Raw genomic sequence first — 21,688 nt, forward strand, 5'->3', positions numbered from 1 at the left:
CCAGTTTTCATTGCCAACATATTCATATATGTCTGTCAGTTGTGACAATACCTTTAGAGTAAAAATGCCTAGTTCTCTGGCACTGTTTGTGTAGGAAACAAGGCATTGAAGGGGGGAGATCCAAATACCATAATGCTTCTCATTATCTCTGTTCCACTAATTGTGGGGTTGCAGGATTTTGTTTAATAATGAATTTAGTTAAGGGTACTTGATTTAATGGCTACTTGAATAAGACATAAGCACAGGTGTTTAAGAAAGATGCATGAGAGTAGTTAATGGAAACAAACAAAACAACAGGTGTCTCTGTAATCTGTCCTGTGTTTGCTGGGAAGCACATATGATGCTGATCTTTAAATGAGTTGTTACTCCTTACCAGGAATGCTGAATGTAGAGACAGCTGTTTCTAGTGATAAATACAGGGCACAGTGATTTTTTTTTTTTTTTTTAGTAAAAAAAAAAAAGCTTGCCTAATCCTCAGCTGGTGAAATTTGGTGTAGCTCTGTTCCAAGCTCTCCCCTGCCAGAGAGTCCTGCTGTGCCCAAGGGTAATTTACCCCAGGCTAGGACAAAGCGAATCATGAGGTTCTCTTCTCCTCCAGGTTTAAGCCTTCTTTGCTGCAGTTGGAATGATGCAAGCAGACTTACTGCACTGGAAAATGGAGCTTGTATTTTTATGCATGGATACAGAAGGGATCAAGGTACAGTTTGTGCATTCAACATGAACTTTTGCATTTCCCGACTTTGAGAGATGAGCTGTGCAGCTGTACTGTTGTAAGGCCACATTTTTAAATATTTAAGGTGTTTTTTTTAAAGATCTCTCTAAAGCAGTGTTCCTTAAACTTTTTAAGACTGAGGAACACCAAACAATTTTTTTTAATGAGGAGCACCAAGGATTTTTTGTTGAGGTTGGCGGGGGGAAAGTTATTGAGGGGAAAAAAGGGGTCAGAGGAAATGTTTTGAAGGAAAAAAAAAAAGTGGCCATTTTTAATTCTGTTTTTCTCCACGGCACACCTTCTACTGCCTCGCGGCACAACGGTATGCCACTGAACACAGTTTAAGAAACACTGCTCTAAAGCATAAAGGAGACGTACAAGAGCTCTATACTTGCAAAGCATCAGTTTAAGATCACTAAGTGCCTCTGAATGACTTTAGTAAGCCAGAAAGATAAGTTGATTTCTTTAGTGTATTATCATTGGACAGTCAGTGATAGAACCTTATCATAATTAGAGTTTTCTGCTTAAAATAGTGTGTGTGTGTGTGTGTGTGTGTGTGTGTGTGTGTGTGTGTGTATATTATACTAGCATATCTGAAAGGAAAATGACATTCTAACATAATGTGTTGTCACCTTTTTCTTTTTTCTTTTATTTAACTGGGCAATAACCTTTTAGATTTTTGCTAGCTATCTTGCTGCCATGGCTAATATACAGTAACAAGTAGATCTGTTTCAGCCAATATTATTCCTTAACTCTAAAAATCTGTTCTGAAATTGCTCCTGTGCCAACGAAGGGTGGATGTTAAAATCTCTATATCACAGGTTCTCAAACTTCATTGCACCGCATCCCCTGTTGAGAACAAAAACAACTTCACAGCCCCAGGGGGAGACTGAAACCTGAGCCTGCCCAAGCCCCAATATCCCAGGGGGCAAAGCTGTAGGTGGAAGGGCAGCAGCCCCAGGCCACATCAAGTGTTAGCCAGTCTTGGCAACCCCATCCAATGGAGCTTGCAACCTACTTTGGGATCTGGACCACCCCTTTGAGAACTGCTACTCTGTATGGATTATTTAGATATCATCACTCCTCTGATAATTTTTGGAACTTAATTTGAGGACAGAAAACTTTTACATTTTCCAAATCATGGCATGCCTAAAATTTGACAATTGTTGAAATGCGTTGTCCTTTGTTGTCATTGGGCCTCCTTTGCTCATGAGAATCATCTCATTAAAGGCAATAATATGACTTGTGTGATTGGGTTCTCTGTTAGCAGCACTTCTGCCCTGCCCTTTTCCTACGGGTCCTGTGATTCCAACAGAAATGTTTATAATAGTGTTGTGTTGCATGGACCACGTGGTACAATATCTGAGAGAAAAATCAGATTAATTTGTTCTCTGACCTGCTCATTTCCCACAGAAAACTGTGTTCGTTAAAGGGTAAAGGAATTGGTCAAGGTGGAATCGGAAGTCGTTTTCTGAGGTATTCAACATTTTAATCTCCATTAATGGAACCTAATATTGCCCAGGCCAATTAGAGGGATGGCTAATGTGTAGTTCATTTATTACTTCCTCTTAGCCCCATTCACATTGAATTGACCCATTTGCTTCATAATGGCTCTCATTTCAGCTCTAGGCAACAAGTGACCTTTTCCCCAAATTATTGGCCTAACCTACAAAGACCTGTGCCACAACTATGCAAATTTGGCACCCCTCCTCCTTACTATCTGCTGCTTTTCTGTAGACCAGAGTGAGTGTGGCTTTTTTATTATCCTTGTTAGCTTTTGGGAATAATTGGTGCTCATGACAGTAAGGCAATAACAGCATGTAATTGGAGGCTTTCTAAGCTTCCTTGCATAGCTCGGGCAGGGCAAAGAAGATGCCATGTGCACCATGTTATGCTACTGCTCCATCAAAGTGATAGGGACCTGGGTGCCCTCTAATTGGTTCCAATTTGTAGTGCTGAATGTACTTAAAGTGGGTTCTCTGTCTGGGCGTTAAGTCTGGGATGTGACTATTATTTCTGAGACTGCTGACCTGCTTGTAGGGTGGACTGCTCCTCGGTGTAAGATTAGGGTTTGTGAATAGACACATTTTCCAGTTTGGCAGACTCCAGAGTTTAACCTGTATAGCCAGAATATGAATGGCTGGTATAAGAACCCCAAAGACCAGCGGTTTTCAAACTAGGGGTCATGACTCAGGAATGTCAGGCACTGGGTCTCATTGCCACAGGGGGGGTCAGGTGACCGGTGGGAGTGCTAAGGCAGCTACAATGCCTGTTCTGTCACCACAGACTGTGCTGTGTCCTAAAAGTAGCTGGCAGCAGACCTGGCTTCTGGGTGTGTGGGGGATTGGGGATGGGAAGACGTTGTACAGGGTTCCACACACTGCTTCTGCCCCAAACACTAGCTTTGCACTCCCATTGGCTGGGAACCTGCTGCCAGTTGCCAGGAGAGTCAGGAAGCTGCCTTAGCACCCCTGCTTCACCACCGACTGGAGCCACTCCAGGTAAGCCCCTCCTGTCCCAGCCCTGACCTCCCCCCATACCCAACAGCTCTCATCCTCAGCCCCACCCTGGAGCCTACACTCTCATCAAATTATGTTGGGTCGCAGCCATCAACAATTTTCTTCAACTGGGTCATGAGGAAAAAAAAAAGTGAAAATCACTGCCCTCGATGATATCAGTCATTCACTTCTGTTTGCCAGTATTACCTCCCATGCATTAAAAACATTCCAATTTCCAGACAATGAGCTCAAGGGCAGTTCTCATTGCTGCAGGGCGTCGTGCTAGTAGCTATATCTTATGCAGCCAATATGCACTCTACAGAAGAGATTAGGGGTACCTGGAATTCTAGTGCATGAAAAACTTAGAGGTTTTGGAATTTGTTTTTTGTTCCAAAGCAGAATGAACAGTATAGCTGTTCATATGGACTTCCCTGTTCTCAATAATCCAGAGCAGGGACTTGGGCCAGATAGAGCCTTGGGTAGAATAGTGACTTTTGGTGACACTCATCTAGTTTTGGTTTTGATAAATTGATATTGATCAGAAAATCCCAATTCATCAAAAAGTTCCTGATTGACTTTAGCTGTGATAAACTTTTAAAAGTTACATATACTTCTCTGCTCTCTTTTATATTATCTTCAGCAGTGACTCAAAATATTTATATTGTGCCTATAATGCCCTGAAGCTAGATGCTATTAGCATATCCGTAATATATCTAGCCCTAAGCAATGCACATTGAACATTTGCCACACATTGCTCTGAGGAATGAAGTGATCCACTGTGCGATAAATATCTCAAGAAGGATGCAGTCTAGAAAGCCCAGTAGTAGCACTATCTAGTGGCGAACCCTTCAATTTATTCTACATCTCATCATTACTGGTTCAGAACTATTCTGGTCATACTGTGGACCAAATTCACCATGGCAGGGTTGAATTTGGCCTATTGTTTCAAATACCCTGAGACCATGGCACACGTTGATTGTAACAACAAAATCACAAATACATTCTACAGTTGTAGGGAAGGATATTTTAACACAAATTTGAATGGGCTGTGGGCATGCTCTCTAGCAGAATCTAAAAGTATAGAACCAAAGATCTCTTCTGGTAGAGTGAAGTTCATGTATTAATTGCATTTTGCATTTTGGAATGGGAGTCCAAAACTCTCCTGGAAGCTTCAGTATAATTCAGCACTAGTGAATGGACTAGCGACTTCTAAGCGTAAAACCTTTTTTCAAGTATCTGAAGACTATTATCATATCCCCCCTTACCTCCTCTTTTCCAAACTAAACACTCCCAGTTCCTTCTGCCTTTGCTCATATGACTTGCATTCCATCCCTTTGATCATATTTGCTCACCTCTGGATCCTTTCTATATAGTGGTGACCAAAACTGGACACAGCACTGCAGCTGAGCGGTACTATAATCTTCTATGATTTGTATGATATGCCTCTGCATAGTGGGGCAACTGCCTCACTCCAGCAGGGAAAGGGTTAAAAGCAGACCAGAGGCAGTCTAAACAAACCTAGCCAATCAGGATGAAGGGAGAGGTCAGCCAATCACGGACAGGCTATATAAAAACTGCAGAGCTGAGGGGAGCTCAGCTGGGCCCTGACCAGGATCAGAGAAGTACTGGGTAGGCTCAGGGGAGCAGAGAGGGAAAGCTCCCACCTAATACCAGCTAGGCTGAGGCCTTGAAACAAGATGAGAAGGTGCAAGGGTCATGGGGAAGTGGCCCAGGGAACACTGGTAGTTGAGGGGAGTGAAGTGAGCTGCCACTAGCTGGTCTCTGGGTTGGGAGGCCTCTCCCACTTCTCCCTTGCAATACACCTTGTCATATTGGGGTGTGGCCAGTACAGGCTGGGGCTTGCCCCTGAGGGGAGGGACTAAACTTGGCCACTGAGGCAGGTATGAGAAGGAAGACTGCTGATACCTCCAAAAGGAGTGAGAAGAGTGGTGGGCACTGCTGGAGAGCAATGCTCTGAAGCAGATGCTGTGATGCAAGGGAGCAATGTGGGTCCTGAGACAGGAAAGTGACAACAGGGACACCAGCCCCAGGCAGTGCACCCAAGCTAACTCCTAGAGCAACCAGCAGGAGACACCGTGCGGGTGACTCACAACCATGTCAGGCCCACGTTAATGTAACCTTAACGTGCCTTTGCTTTTTTTTTTTTTTTGCAATAGCATCAAGTTGTTGACTCCCGTTTGGGGTGTGATCCACCACAACTCCCAGACTCTTCTCAGCAGTGCGGCTGCCAAGCAGTTATCCCTCAGTCTCTCTTTGTGCATTTGGCCAGTTCTCCAATTTTTCAAGATATATATATATGGATTTTAGCTCTCTCGTCCAAATCAACTCCACCCTTTACCTTATGCTATTTAGACCCACTGTAGTATTTTGGGGATGATACTTGCCATAGCCAAAAAAAGAATTGAAATAATTCTCAGCAATTCCTTTATTTCAATGCATCAGAAAACTACTGACCTCTTAGCGTTCCATATGTGTCTAAGAAATACAAAGCGCAATTACATATTAGTAAAGAATGAGATGAAAACAGCACAATGGCTGTCCCATCTGGTTCACTTGGCTGCTACAGTTATAAATACGCTGCTCGCTCTTACTGCAACTTTTTTTAAGCTGGGCAGGGGAGCTGAATTACTGGGCCCCTGGACAAGGTGGAGGGGCCCCAGTCTGTGCTCCTGGAAGGGGCGGGGCTGTGGGCTAGCCCCTCCCCCAGTCCTTCAGTGCCACCTGGTGTGTGCTGCGCGGGGCTCTAGAATTGATGTAAAGGGCTTGGGGCTTTATCTGTTTTCGCTGCCAGAGTAGCAGTGGTAGCGGCTGGACGCACCAGGCCCTTGTCACTCTTTACCCCCTCCCCTGCTCCTCCCCTCCGTTGACAAGCCTGATTCAAACTCTGAACTGAACTAATTTTTCCACTTCCTGGCTTCATCCCTAGGTATTAAGACTCTTTCCTTTTCTCTTTCTTCAACCCCCTACCTCAGCAATTACCCTCCTGCTTATTACTCTGCTTTAATCACTGAGGGCCATTCCACTGAACTCAATTAGAAACTTTTCATTGGTTTCTGAATTGGGCCACATAGCTCTATTTTGCTACCTTTTTTCCATCCAATAGTACTTTATTCTGGTGCTGAAGTCAATAGAAAGACTCCTATTAATTTCTAAGAGCTTGGTTTCCAAATGCCTGGAATAGGGCCTAATGGAACCCTATTGGTTGGATTGATTCTTTACAGCCTTGCCCAGTTTATGGTTATTCACATCCATACAAAGTGGTTATAACGTGTAACCAAATCAGACTGGTGAGTTTACACCTACTGTTCACTGATTTAAATAACTGTGACAGGTGCACAGGATTAGAGAATACGGATCTTCCCCTTTCACAATATTGGGAATCATAAACAGTTAAAATTAACAAGAAAAAATGAAACCCAATGGTATAGTTCATGAGTACAGTTTGAATAGTTCTAACCAGGGTGACTGATACCTGATTATAAAAGTCAAAGGAGTGAGATTTCACTTAATTATCATGCAAGCATACAGCTCTTCAGTAGAAGTTGAAAATTACATCATGTTCTGTTGACTATCACTCTTGCATTAACAGATGGTCCCGGTCTACTTATGGGAGACAGACATGTTACTGAATGCTTTTGTTCAGTCTAACATTTTACTTAAAAATATTACACTGTGTTTTGAACTTGAACTGCTAATCGCTGTCCTTTAAATTGCAATTGCAAAATGAATCTTTTCGATGTGACAGGAAGAAATCACTTTGCATTACAAATCCTAAATAAATGTATCTGAGTAACAAACTCTAAAATGAACCCTCTATTTCTGCCTCTCTAATTAGGGATGTGAACAAGAAGTTGACTATACGATTAACTAATAAGCCTAGGCTTCTTGGTTAATCTTGTTGACTACTTGCATTTCCCGTCCTTCCTCCCCCTCAGACACACACTTGTTGCCTCTGTATCAGAGGCAGCAAAAGGGGAGGAGCAGGAGCCAGTACTGGAGGGATCTGGCTTAAAAAGCCAGTTCCCCCAAGCACCGGCTCCGTGGTGCCACCTGCTTCCCCTCCCCCCACGCTGCTGCTAGAACCCCTGTGGATAGGGGCTGCTGCTCCGCACTGCTGCCTCTGTATCAGAGGCAGTAGCATGGGACAAGAGGCAGGCAGCTGGTTTTTAAACTGGCTCCCCTCACAGACCAGTTCCCCCTGCCACTCTGTGCTGCTGCCTCATACAGGGGGTTCCCTGTAAGTGGGGCTGGGAGCACACTGGCTACTGGCCCCTCCCCCAGGGACTATCAAATAGTTGTGTAACTGACAATATTTTATGTGGTTACATGACTATCCAATTACCCAATATCTAACACCCCTATCTCTGATATAACTATACACTTTATTTTTGCATTGACATTTCTCTACAGATATCTAGGCAATGGGTGCATGAGCAATGGATAACTGGCAATGGCTAGTTGGAATATTCCCATTATGTTTCTTGCAGTGTTGTGTGTGCTCAGAGTTGTGAATCCAAATGTCAATAAACCTTAAGGTAACTTGGCTTTGATAGATGCATCCTATATAAAATATTTTTCCATAATTATTTCTGGGCGACAAATACAGTATGAAATATGAAGCCATATGTAAATTACAGTAAATTAGTTCATGGAGCTAATGGAGAAGAACAATGACAGGCTCATGTTTTTTTATAAATCAGTTTAAAAAGTTTCTGTAGTAATTGCTCCATAAGTGCTCCCTTGTACATCTCCAGCATGTACTTAAAAGACAATACAGTCTGCTGGGTTTTCTTTTATTCTGTTAGGTGTGATCTACTCCTGTAACCAGGCTGATGTTTCATTTCTTTTTATCATCATTTGGTCATTCATTTGTAGTTTAATGAGCTTCCTGTTGTGGGTGAATTGCATCCAAATTAACAACTTCCATATGGTTGAGAGCTGAACATCCTTTATTGTTGTCACTGTAATTTAGTGTGGTGGGAGATATACCCATATAAATCACACATACTTCATTTTAGTGCAAATGGAGAAAAAGTGTTAATTACTATTCTCATCTGTTTAGTAGACGGTGGCTGCATCTACCAAGCAGACTTTGTAACCATGATTTACTATCAGTGTCAGCACTATTGAGAGCTGAAGTGTATGTTAACCATTGGCATTTTTACTGTCATGTAACTTAATCCTATCCTGGACAGGAAAAATAGGTTAACTTTCAGTCCTGTAGCTTTCACCATTGCTAGCCATGGTTGTGAATGGTGGTTATAAAAGTGTATGAAAGAGGAAAATGGAACTTGTTGTATAGTTGGGTGTTGATCTGTATATAAACCACAAATTGTCACAAGGATTTGACAGTCACCAATGAGATTTAACTTCTCACTGCTTAAGTTATGGGAGAGTGAACCCCTCATATTATTGTGATGGCTAGAAATACTAGAAATGTTTTGAGATAATGAGCAGTTTGTTTGAAACTGGGACAATTGATGGTGGAGTAGTCATCATGCTGGTCCACTATGTTTTGAGAGAGTAAAAATAGATCAAAATCTAATACTTTGGAGCAGTCCAATGGAGCTTTTCATAAGGCAAGGAGCTGATGTGTTGAAGTGTCCATCAACTGGATGAGAAGAGGGCCCCTGGAGGCCTGGCTGTTGATCATACTAAACCATCTCAGGTGATGAGAAACCATATGTGTGGTGTTCCAAGCCTATTGGAACATGCGCACACACACACATGCTTAATATCTAAGAAATAGTAATTTTAGATCAGAACATGTCTGTATCAATCATTTATCAGACAGAACTCTTGTGTTTCCATTGATTTATTCCTGACATGGTCTGGAGAGACATGGGTAAGTTACCACTGTTTTAGGTTCTGAAAACCTGGGGTAAAGAGTTACATCAGTTTATCCCTGCCCTTTATGGAACAGAATCAAAACAGGCAGATAGGGTCTATCTGGATTGATAATAACAGTGGAGATTCTCCTTCATTGCAAATAGTGGCTTATGATTTTAGAGTAGAAAGATGAGAAGTCCAGTCCTGCTTTCATTATGATGTTCTAAGTGGTTGCAATGTGTACCCAAGACTAGAAGCTTTCAAATTATATGTTTTGGGGCATGTCAGGAAAGGAGCTGGTGGAATATGTCTCTTCATAGAAGAGACCAACGTGTTTGCAAAGTACAGGGGAAGGGAGAAGATAAGAGTGGAGAATCCAGTCTCACGACTGTGTTCTAATCGCTGCACAAGACTACTGGGATATGCTGTTCCAGTCATTATTCCGAAAAAACAATACTAGCATCCACACTGCAATTACGTTATTTCAAAAGAAAGTCTAAATGATGGACGGCTTTTTCCGACACTGTAAACCTCATTCCACAAGCAATAATGCGTCTTCCAAAAAAGCTTTTTCAAAGAGGGTGTGTGTGGACTCTCCACTGTTGCTATGTCAAAATAGCTCCTCACCATGGCCATTCTACGTTATTCCTCCCCAGTGCCTCCTGGGGCTCTAAATCAAGATAGCACATCCACATTATGGGAGCCTGCCTTGGACTAATTTTGAGGCTTCCCTGTAGTGTGGATACTCTATTTCGAAATAACCTTTTCCAGAAGATATCTTATTTGTAAAAAAGCTTGCAGTGTAGATGTACCCTGAGAGAGAGAACTCCTTGTCAAAGTAATTGTCTGTTTTACAACCATTCTGTCAGAAGAGAGAGGCTGCTGGGACAAGAAGTCACACCCTTGTCAAGGCACAGCTCTATATCTGAGCCATGGAGAAGATTTGACTGATTTGTTGTAAACGCCTCTCGATGATAGCTCTACTGTCTCGGGAGTTTGTCTAAATCCCTTTCCCCAACTACAACAGGTGAATAATACCCTCCGCAAAGCTGTTATTTTATCTCAGATTTTTGGAGGTATTCAATCCTTTTCCAAAGCTAGCACTCTCCTCTCTAATACGAACCGTGTATCTGTGTTCTCTGTGAGTGTTTCCTTCATACGTCCTGTAGAATTTTTTTTCTTCGGCTTACACTTGTCTCTGAGGGTATGTCTAGACTACATGCCTCTACCGACAGAGGCATGTAAAATAGGCTACCCGACATAGTCAATGAAGCGGGGATTTAAATATCCCTGGCTTCATTAAAATAAAAATGGCTGCCATGCTGTGCTCGCTCAGCTGATCGTTGGCACAGCGCGCAAGTCAAGATGCGGATCGGTCGACAAGGGAAGCTGAGGCATAAGACAAGGTGAAATGAGGCATAAGGGAGTGGTCGACAAAGGCTTCCGTTGTCGACCGATCTGCATCTTGACTCGCGTGCTGTGCTGATGATCAGCTGAGCCGGCACAGTGTGGTGGCCATTTTTATTTTAATATTTAAATCCCCGCTTCATTGACTATGTCGGGTAGTCTATTTTACATGCCTCTGTTGGCAGAGGCATGTAGTCTAGACATACCCTGAGTGTGTGCATAAGAAAGTAGTTTTTGCTGGGGAAGGGGTATTTACATCCTCTCCTTGGTCAAAGTCAGTGAACCCCAGGCCTCCAAATTTTTGCCTCCGTTACAAGATGATTTCAGATACATGGGAAAGCAAATTTGGGCAGAATAGATTTTAGACTGAGTACAGGCAGTCCCCGGGTTAAGTACAAGATAGGGACTATAGGTTTGTTCTTAAGTTGAATTTGTATGTAAGTCGGAACTGGCTCCAGATTCAGCCACTGCTGCTGAGACTGACCAGGGGCTCACTATAGCTTCCTGCTCTGCCCCCAGCTTCCTGGAATCAGCCACTGATCAGTTTCAACAGCGGCTGAATCTTGAGCCTGGGACAGAACAGCTGGGCTGCCAGGTAGGTCCCTGCAGGACCAACCCAGCAGCACCCCAGCTGCTCTACCCTAGGGTCCACAACAAAAGCCTGGTCTGCTGGGGGGGGGGGTGCACTAGCTGCGCCCCCCCCCCCAGCAGACCAGGGACACGGGGAGCAAAGCCGCAGCAGCGGCGGGGTGCCGCGCCTCTGAGGCTTTGCTCTGGCACCCCGCCGCCGCTGCGGCTTTGCTCCCCGTGTCCCTGGTCTGCTGGAGACGGTCCCCAGCAGACCAGGGACACCCGGAGCAGCTTTTCTCGCCCCGGAGGTCGAGGTGGCGGGACCGCTGCGCTCTGGGCGGTCCCGCTGCCTGCGAGCTCCGGGGCGAGAGAGCCCCGTTCGTAAGTGCGAATCCGTAACTTGGGGACTGCCTGTAGTTTCTTTTAAGGCTGCATAAGGGATTGGGCACCAAAAATTGAATGAGAGCTCGGTAGCCATGGTAGCTAGATGCCTTTGAAAAGTTCAGTGCAAAAGTGCCATCCTGTATGTGCTTGGTGCTTTGGTTTAAAATTGAGGTTTACATTATGCAGATATACTGTATGAAAATAGCCTATCTGTCTTTCTGTTGATGGTGTGTATTTTCACTAAGCCTTCACTCCACTGACTTCTCTCCCTCAACAAATATAGTACTTACAATAACAACTGCCCTTCTGAGACCAAGAAATGGTTGATAAAGTGCTCAGTGGAGTATTCTGCCCTTCCAGCCCAATCTGATAAATTGCAGCAGGCTCGCATAGTCACAGGAGTAACATAAGGAGGGAGTGAAATCCCTGCAATAAAGTTTTCAGTGTGTCTAGTTCTCTAGTATTTGCTGTCCACCTACAGGTGGTTAAGACACGGCAGTGGGAAATTGCACATAAATAAGTGGACAATGAGGAGCAGGCAAATGATGCGTTTTTAAAACTGAGAATCGGTTTTCGAATGACCGATTCTGCGAAGGGCAGAACTGTGGCTCTGCAGTGGCCTGTGCAATGTTAGTCAGTAGGGGCAAGGTGAGGATGTGAGTCAAATTCCAGAATTACTAAATAGCAACAACAACAAAGCATGATAAAGCTCTCTTCACAGCAGGCTAGGTTTTAACTGCTGCTAAGCCAGTGCACATGCAAAAGCACTGCAAAGAGCTGCGAGCATATGCTGGAGACTCCTGGAGCCCATAGATGGCTCAAGGCTAGCTTAGCTACTGGTGTTTGCTGTTAGGAGCTTGTTGCTGAATCCATTTAAATTAGTAGCAAAATGCCCATTGATTTCAGGAGTGTCTGTCTCCAGGGGTTCCCTGGAGTGATGTGTCTACATTCCACGTCCTGTGACCTTCACAGGGTAGGCATTAGTCTCTAGAGCATAGTCTACCCTAGACCAGGCAGGCTGGCTTAAGTTATACCGTCCAGCTACACAAAATACATAGCTGGATTCAGCTTATCTTAAGCGGAGCTGCTGCAGCGTCTGCTCTGTGGAAGGCCACAGAATGAGGAGTGCAGGACACCAGAGGGGCTGCCTTCAGCATTCGATTTGGGGGTCTATACTAGAGCACTAAATCGAACCCTAGGAGATCAACCTCTGGAGTGTTGATCTTCTCCATAGTGTAAACATGCCCAATAATATTAGATGCTGAAATACAGATTTCAGTTCCCAGTGTTAAACATCCAGGCTGGAAAATTTTATCCTGGTAAATACTTTAATGTTAAGTTCATTGTTAGAATGGATTAAGGAATCCCATTTTGTATTGCAAAGATGTTTCCATCTATTAGACTTGTTTCTGCCTTTTGTTTTTCAAACCTCTAATTTACTTCATTCTCAATAGTTTGACAATTCTTTTGTCTGCCCCCTCCCCTTCCACATCACAGTTAGGTGGTAGAATTTATTATTCTCCCCTGTTTTTTGTTTTTGCATGGCAGGTATCCTTTATGCTCCTTTCTTTTCTCCACTCAAAGTGACTGTGTCAGTCTGTTTCCAGCATCCAGGGCCATTATCTAGTCAGTCTTTGTTCTTATCAGCTTACCCCACAGCTTACAGTTACAACAGTGAGCCCCTTACAACCAATTTCATTGCTTCTGTTAAATCTACACGGTTTTAGGTCCGACTGTCTCTGGGCCTCTCATACTGAGGTCTTCCCCTTTTTATGTTGTCGATGTGATTCACTTGTTTCTTTGCAGTTTTCTCCTGCTTCCATTCCAGTCGCCTTGCTCATGAATCTCATAAGCATCACTTGGAGTGAGTGAATGAGCTGACCTCTGGTCCAGCGTTCTCTCTCCAATTTCCCATCCACGAGCGGAGTGAGCTTTGTCTTCAGCACCAATATTGAGGTCATGTGCGCTTGTTTGGCTGTGCCCTGCTGTGGCATCCAAGATATAAACTGCTCCTTTTCCCCCTCTGCTACCATGTCTCCTCTCGCCCCATCTGTTCCTCCGCCTGCTGCTGCCCCCTCCACCCCTCACCTTTCTCTGCTGTCCTGGCTCCTGCCCTTCTCACTACCCTCAGCCCTCCTGGGACTTTCCCCACCTCCCCATCATCTCTGACCTCTGCACCTGGCCTGCCTTCCCCCTCTCCCCATGCCCACCCTTCCTCAAGCTCCCCTCCCCATCCCCTTTCCTAACACCTCCCTCTACCCCCTGCCATGACTCTCTCCGCTGCCCTCTGGTGCTCATCCCTCTCCTTGTCCCCTCCCTATGTCTGCCCTTCTGCTTCACCCCCACAGTTCCCCTGGCACATGCGCCTTCCCTTACCGGTACCCTCCTGGTGCCTGCCCCTCCCCTCCCAACACCTGCCCCCCTTGCCGTCTTCCTCTCTGGTGCCCACCCCTCACCACCCTCTGCCCCAGTTCTCCTCATGCACCTCTGCATTCTCATGCATGACTTACTCCATCCCGCACCTTCCTTATGTCCATCCCTCTTTCAACCTCTCTTCTCCTGGCACCCACAGGGAACCCTGTTCTGGTCCATAGTAAGCAATTCTCCTCTCGCTTGTACATTCTTGCTCTGTGTATCTCTGCTGCTTTTGGTGCAGTTACTCTTGGTTTGGACAGGCCTGAAGGAGAACAGAAGTAGGTCCCGAATGTATTTAAACATCTCACTACTTCTCTCTTTCAGAAATAGCGCAGCAAAGCAACTTTCTCCACTGAACAGCGATGCCTTTCCCCCGAGTCTGAATTGATTCATTTCTTTGTTGGGAGCTAAGTGGAATCCTCACTTCAGTTCCATGGGGCTGCGCACCGGGCTATAATTCTAAGTGGTGGTGATTTTTGGATTGCAGTAGTGCAGACCCCGTTGTGTAAAGCATTATACCAGTGCATAATAAGAAACAGGCGCTGCCCTGAACAGCTTAGAATAGGCAAGACAGGCAAAAGATGCAAGATCTGAAATCAAGAGTGATAGTTATGTAAGTGTTCTGGTAACATAACAACTGGGAGTCACCAAAAGAAATTAATGGTAACAACTTTAAAACAAACAAAAGGAAATATTTCTGCACACAGTCAACCTGTGGAACTCCTTGCCAGAGGATGTTGTGAAAGCCAGGGCTCTAACAGGGTTCAAAAAGAGCTAGATACATTCACGGAGGATAGGTCCATTAATGGGCCTATTATCCAGGATGGGCAGGAATGGTGTGTTTCTAGCCTATTTGTTAGACGCGAGGAGCTCAGTGGGCGATGGGACAGATTGCTTGATGGTTCCCTGTTCTGTTCATTCCCTCTGGGGCACCTGGCATTGGCCACTCTTGGAAGACAGGACACTGGGCTGGATGGACCTTTGCTCTAACCCTGTATGTCCACTCTTATGAGTTTGGAGTAGGACACAGGTGTCCTCCTGACTCCTAGTCCGGTGCCCAATTCTCTAAGTCCTGCTGCCCTCCCAGATAACTAGATGCTCAGTCCTGCACATCAGGACTCCATGTGTAACCTCTGCCCGGCAATGGGCTGTGCCTGTCCGGGAGTTAGTATGGAAGCTGGTTTGGATTGTATCCATTGGCTGACGGCCAGCGGTATCCGCCTTCAGAGCCAGCTTCTGAGCTGTAACGCTGGAAGCCCTGTAAAACGCACTTGTAAGATTCTTCCATTCCTCTTCCTTAGCACCTCCCTCCCTGGCACCTTTCACTGACCATCAGGCTGAAGGCTTCTGTCACCCACTGAGCTCACCGAGGGAAACTGGCTCAAGGCTCCCCATCACTGCAGTGTGGAAGGGGAATGCCACGGTAGGCTGCCATCCTCTGAACCAATGGTTCCCAAACTTTTTGGCATCATGCCCCTTTTTTGATTTTTGAGAAACCCTCCCCACCCGCCCCCCCGCCAATAGCAGCAACACTTGTTGAGCCAAAAAAAGGAACTGACTGGGGCCGAAAAACAAAAATAGCAGCAAAACTTGGGTCGCCTCACACCCCTCCTGGAATTTCTTCACACACCCCCAGTTTGGGAACCCATGCTTTGAACCAATGGGGAGCTCCCTGCATTTTTCCTCTCCCCGCAAACTCCCAAAGAACAGCAGGGAGAAGTGTCTTCTGTCCCCAGTGCACAGAAAACACACGTTGCAGAAGCCCTTGTTTCGTTGCTGGGGAATAAGTGGCAAGCGCTTTAGGATTGGACCATCTGCTTCCTTTGGTCCCGGTTCTGGATAGCACTCCTGCCTGGGCTTAACTCTATCTCTTTTTAGGACAGCTGCAAGCAGGTGCTTCTGCACCATTCCTGATGGTAGGGTGAATCAGGGCCACTGTGGATGGGGCTGTACATGTAGTGCCATCATTTATGTGTTTGGATAATAAACCACATTGTGCCTTAAACACTTGCTTACAGGTCCCTGGGAAGGTCACATTGTGCTAATGCTGCATTGCACGTATTGGCTAGGAATATCTTTTGTTGCTCTAAAGGCTGCAGGATGCCCAAGCAGCAAATATATGGTCTATGGCAGAGAGAAATCCTGGTGAGTCAGATTTCCTTGGAGCAGAGAGAAATCTCTAATTCCAGAACAGGAAAATTTAGGGCAGTAATGCAGTGGATTAGCAATTCCTTGGACTACCAAGAGGCAGATGCCCAGTTGCATGCTGGGAACCCACATCTTCATCAGCAATCCAGGTTAATAAAACCTGCAATGAATAATCCCAGAGATTTAGGGAGTTTCCAACAGACAAAATCAATTTCAAGGAAATCCAGCCTTTGTGAAAGGACAGATTCCATGGGTAGTTTATTAAATGACTCAGAATGATGAGAGAATAGTGTATATGGGAATACTTGACCATATACAAACTTTGCTTAGTTTTATTTATTAAATACATTTATTCTTGACAGGTTTTAAAGTAACTTTTCTCTATCAAGAGGACAATTCCAGAGATAAACTGTTGTACTTATGGCACATCTTGTTTGCAGGATGAATGATGAATCTCTCCAAAGATGTGCAAACATGTTTTTAGTTTGTTAGTGGATGAATGTTGATTATCTGGTTGCTAAGGTCTCTTTCACTGTTTTTATCTGGTTAATGGACCACACTTTCTGTAAACTGATGACAATGTCATATTGAGATTTTTTTCAACTTCATACGAGTATGCTGGCTTCCTCAAAAGTTGTCTTGTGCTCTGTTTATTTAGGGGCCTAAGCATACAGCATCTGTGGTACAAAAAGATTCTGAAGTCCCTGGCTTAAGTGGAAGTTTGTCCAGAGCTGACCTTAACTAAAGATAACCTGACTTGAACACATGCAGACCATGTTGCATAGCTCCAAGGTAAGGCCGGGGCCTAATTTGTTTGAATTCCTTAAAGGGAGGGGTTACAAAGCAGAGTGAACAAAGCTTGTAAAGCAGAAAACTCAAGGGTGAGACTGAGAAGCATCCCCTTTCAGGTCCTACAAGCTACCAAATGGAAAAACCAATATTTCAGAATCCTCAGCACTGCCCACTGTGAGGAAGATTTCAAGACCTCACAAACGGGTATTTGTACACTTGGAGAAGGTCTATTAGCGAGAAGTCCTGTGTGAAGATAACACCACTAGCTGCTGTTTCATCCCTTATTCATGAGAGTTTGTGAACATCCTGTTATCTCAAGAATCTTTCTTTTCCTTTTTCTGTTTTGCTTTTGTGTTTAAGTGGGACGCTAATCAGCCTTTTCATATTCTTTGAATTTTAAGGGTGTTAAAAGTGTGGTCATCTTGCCTGAGTGCCTGTATAGTCCCTAGGGGAAAGGCAACAGAATGAGCTCATGAGGTTTAAGCAGCCCTAAACAGCCTCTTACAGAAATTCATGAAATCATGTTACATATACTGTGATTAAAAGACCTAAAGAGCTGTGAACTGTGGTATATGAATGTTCTGTTGCAGTCTGGCAATAGTATGCCTGTTGGAAAGGAAATGGATAGTCACTACATAAGAATATAAATCTAAGGAGTAAGTTTTATACGTAGCTCTAAGTTTGTGGTTTAGACATTAGATAATCATTTTGGTTTCAGTATCAAAATACGTAAGCATCTGCAGATTAGTAGCTTTGATTGACTTTAGTAAAATTCCTTTAATTGTTCACTGTAACCTCATATATGGCTGCATCTACACTAAAAAGAAAAGCTGGGAAAAGATACACAAATTGCAAACCACAATTTGCATATCTAGTTCCGCTTTTCTTTCGGAAGAGGCTTTTCTGAAATTTGATGCATCTACACGGTGTCCAATTTTGGAAAAACCTCCTTTTGGCACATGCCTTCTTCCTCGTACAATGAGGTTTACAGGGATGGTGAAAGAACACGTCTGCTTTTCCGAATTTTTTTTTCGGAAGAGCAGACACATTCCTTGGACGCGACATAGCTTTTCCGGGATGCCTCCAGTATCCCAGAAAAGAGCCGAAGTGTAGACGTAGCCACAGACAGCCACTTCCTTGGGTCCCTTCGTAGGAATTATAAGATTCAATCCTGGGTATGGATTTGATGATTTAACTCACTTGATTCAATTCTCTTCACATGTGTGAAGAGAACTTGTTTTTTTTTTCAACATTATTTGTTTTGTTCTTAATATAAAAACTGTAGTTTAGCTGTGGTGATGTTTCCCTGATACTTATTTCTTTGTTTAATGTTTTTAATAAAATTTATGAAAATGATACTGGGTCATATTTGTTTCAGCAAGTAACATGGGGCCTGAAGTTTCAAGGACCTAGGGAGGTATCAGATGGTCACACTAAAATCCTGACCAGCTTCCCCTAATTAGCCAGTTGGTTCTCTGGGAAAAGATGAAGTTGATAATTCTGTATATTACTTACCTGTGACATGTTGTTTCACTTTCACTCTTAATACCAGTAGTTATGCAGCTGGTGGAAAGGTGCCACATGCTTTCTAGTGTCAGAATTACCCCAGTAAATGTTTTGTGAGGGAACCGGCTGATGTTAATTAAAACAGAGATGTATTTACTAGCACCTAATGTTATGTAAGTGAACTTGTTTTACCAAACCCACGGGGATGTAGAAACCCCTAAGCACAAACTCTGCAGCTTATTTCTACATTATTTGCAGAGGAAAAACCCGCCTGCATTTATTTTGTAACTAATGGAATCCTTCCACTTCACAGTGAAGGAAAAAAGAAAACCTGGCAATAGCTCCAAATCCAGGCCCACCAATGGTGCATGTAGGGGTGGGGCAAAGGGGTGATCGAAAGCCGGCAGCAGCAGTAGATGGGGTTGTGGGCCCCTTTGAATTGCTGAGGGGCTGGCGGGTGAGGGAGCTAGATGCAACGCAGTCCTGGCAATGTGGAGACCTAGCTGCCTCCACCCTGCCCCTTCTGCCAGAGGTCTCATCCCTTCTGAGGGATGAGAGCCGGGGCTTGTGGTGTTTGTCAGCCTGGCCGTCCAAACCTGATAAATTCTGAGCAGCCCCTTTGTACCTCTGACACCTTCCTACTCGAGCTAGCTTCAGGTACTGTAATCCCAATGATTTATATGGGGGGAAAAAGTCATTGCTGACTATGAGGTGTAAGAATCATGCATTGTGCTGAAAGTAACCCCAACAAACTTCTACAAAGCAGGAACACCTTTTATCTCTTAAAGACAGAGCAATGTTTTGGTAATGAGTGATAATCAGATGAAGGGAAATCCTTTGATCATGTAGCTTCTTAAATTTTCAGAGTCTTTACTGAGACCAATGGATATAACTAGCCTTTTTCTGCCTCATTCACCTGATAATACAAGTACATGTGTTCAAAGTTCCTTTAAACTCTTTCCCTAAGTGCAGTCTCTCAATTTCATTTCCACAATTACCATTGCTATCCCCAGAAGCTGGAATAGGTTCTGTGAAAGTTCACTAGGGCTTAAAAAGCTTTTATGTTAACCTGAACTGACTAACAGGAGCCCTCAAAACTCATGAAGGGGTTCTGCCTTTTGCAAGATTTCCACAGTTGTAAAAACAGGTGAAATGTGATGGGCTTGAGGTTATGATGGATTTATTTAACCCAGGTTACTCAGTGTAAAACTAAGAGGGATGTGAATCCCTAGAGATCAAAACGGAAGGAATCCCCAGCAACGTGACACCGTTGCGTGTTTACATTGCTCTGGTCCAAGGTGAGTTTCCAGAGAAGTGTCTGCTTCCTTACTTGTTCTGTGCTTGTCATCATTGGGTTTGGGGAGCATACGGAAAATGAGATAAGTATTGAATCACCAGAAATCTCCAGTCTCAAGAAAGAGAGGGATACTCTATTTAGTTGTCGGGTTGGTCTTTTAAATGGGAAGGGTTTGAGGGGGTTGTAGCTAAAACATTTATTTAACAGTCAAACGGTTACCAAAAGATGTGGCTTTCTTGTGATGTGTGTGGGTTTTTTTTTTTTTTTTTTTTTTTTTTTAAGATTGGAGGCTAGATTCACAGTGCTCATCTGTGCTGGGCGGAAGAAAATCAAGGTAAACGTGGTTTTAAGTCGCCTTCCTGATTCCCGGATTTTTGGGGATGCTGATGGAGTTGGTTTAACCCATTGGTGGAATGTAACCCTGAAGGCTGTTTTCACTTCCGCTGGTTGCAGAGGTCTTCAAGGAGCCATTACACCGGATAAAAATCAGATCTGCAATTAGAATGAATGACCCAGTAGCTAGATATCCTCTCAGTTTCATTTTCAGGATATGGTCATAATTATTCTGGCAATATACAGGGGAGTTTGGATACAGAAAATAGAAACTCTCTCAAATTTGTGAACTTTTGCCTTCAATTTCTACTGTGTGTGTTGTGGAACAACCAAATGTATACTAATTTAATATGTTCATGGATTTCACAGTATCTTTTTGCTGGGTAGACGCTGTCAATTTTATTGCATAGTGATATCTAAGGCATATTCTCCTTACCATTTTCTTTTGAAGTTTGGTAGCCAGCCCAGGAAAAATAATAGAGATGTCCTGAGCCCAATTTTAAATGCTCCATAGTGTGTTTCCATCATTTTCATATGGAGTTTAATTTATGTAATGAAAAATAATACGCTATTTGAAGCTACAATACAGGAAAGACAACAGTCCAATTTATCTGAATTTAAACAAAGGAATAACAAATAATAAAAGAAGTAATGATCCATAGTTAGCTTTCAAGCAGTTGACAAAGTATTTGTTGAATGAGGTCTAGAGAAGAGGTGAAGAGACAATGAACAGATTTTTTTTTGTTCAATGAAGAACACCAAATTGCCTTTTAAAAAAAATTTTAGACTAATTTTGTATGTGATATTTAAGTTAGAAATTGTCTCTGAAGCCCCAGATGACTTAAGGGCTGACATCAGCAATGAAATGATGAATGATACATTCGACTTATTGGAAAAATTATCCTCCTATTACTTTTGGAGAAACTGAGGCACAGAGGAGAAAGGACTTGTCCGAGCCTATCAAGCAGGTTAGTGGCAGAACGGAAAATGTAAGTCTTGGTCTCCTGTGTCCTCCTGATCCAGTGTTCTCTCCAGTAGGCCATGATATAAATAGTAATAAAATGCTGGACTTCCTGTAACAAGGTGTTTACTTACCCTTCTCCTGTTCATAAGTGTGTTTTTGACATAGGTTATACACAGAGAGTGACCGATCTGAAGAATGTCTGTTCTGTGTGTGGAGAGAGAGCAATAGATCCTTAATATATATAGATATATAAACGCCTTGTAAAGGGAAGCCCAAACCCACACAATTTAGAAAACCTGGGGAGATGAAGAAAAAGAAAGAAAACAAAATGTCTATGGGTTTGAATTTGACACTTTTTTATTATATTTGGGAAACTTCCAGTTTTTGGTGACACTTTTTCTGCATTTACATGGGAGAGGTTTCTTTCTCTTTTAGTTGTTATAATAAGATTTTGACCTCGTATGAGAAACAGCTTATTTAAAGATTGTGCAGGTGGACAGAAAAAAAAGTGCTCAAACTACGGGTGCTGGGGGTCTACTATAAAAACTCTTTCAGTCTCCCCCCCCCCCCCCCCCCCGGGGCAGAAATACAGCAGGACTCTGAACAAGGCCTGACAGATAAGAGAATGCTTATAGACATCAGGGGCTGCTGAAAGAGAAGTGTGCTTTCTAGACAAAATGCAATGTATGCAGACAGTGGCAGAAAGGAAACCGCTGCTCATCCCTTGATTTTTTTTCCTTGATGGACTTGAGAGAGAGATTTGTGCAAGGTGAACAGAGAGATTCATGTCATTCATGACTTGTATGGAATGT

General features: G+C 43.6%; 1 long non-coding RNA gene across 1 annotated transcript; it reads left to right on the plus strand.

Moving 5' to 3' along the window:
* Nucleotides 1-463: 463 nt before the first annotated feature.
* Nucleotides 464-20,978, plus strand: LOC112543819 (uncharacterized). The gene is made up of 3 exons (XR_003087066.3): nucleotides 464-697; nucleotides 16,643-16,776; nucleotides 19,862-20,978. It is a non-coding gene; the product is annotated as an uncharacterized LOC112543819 (long non-coding RNA).
* The last annotated feature ends 710 nt before the right edge of the window (nucleotides 20,979-21,688 follow it).

Source organism: Pelodiscus sinensis, chromosome 13 (assembly GCF_052426305.1).
Source record: "Pelodiscus sinensis isolate ZL-2025 chromosome 13, ASM5242630v1, whole genome shotgun sequence".
In the NCBI taxonomy this organism is placed as follows: Eukaryota; Metazoa; Chordata; order Testudines; family Trionychidae; genus Pelodiscus; species Pelodiscus sinensis.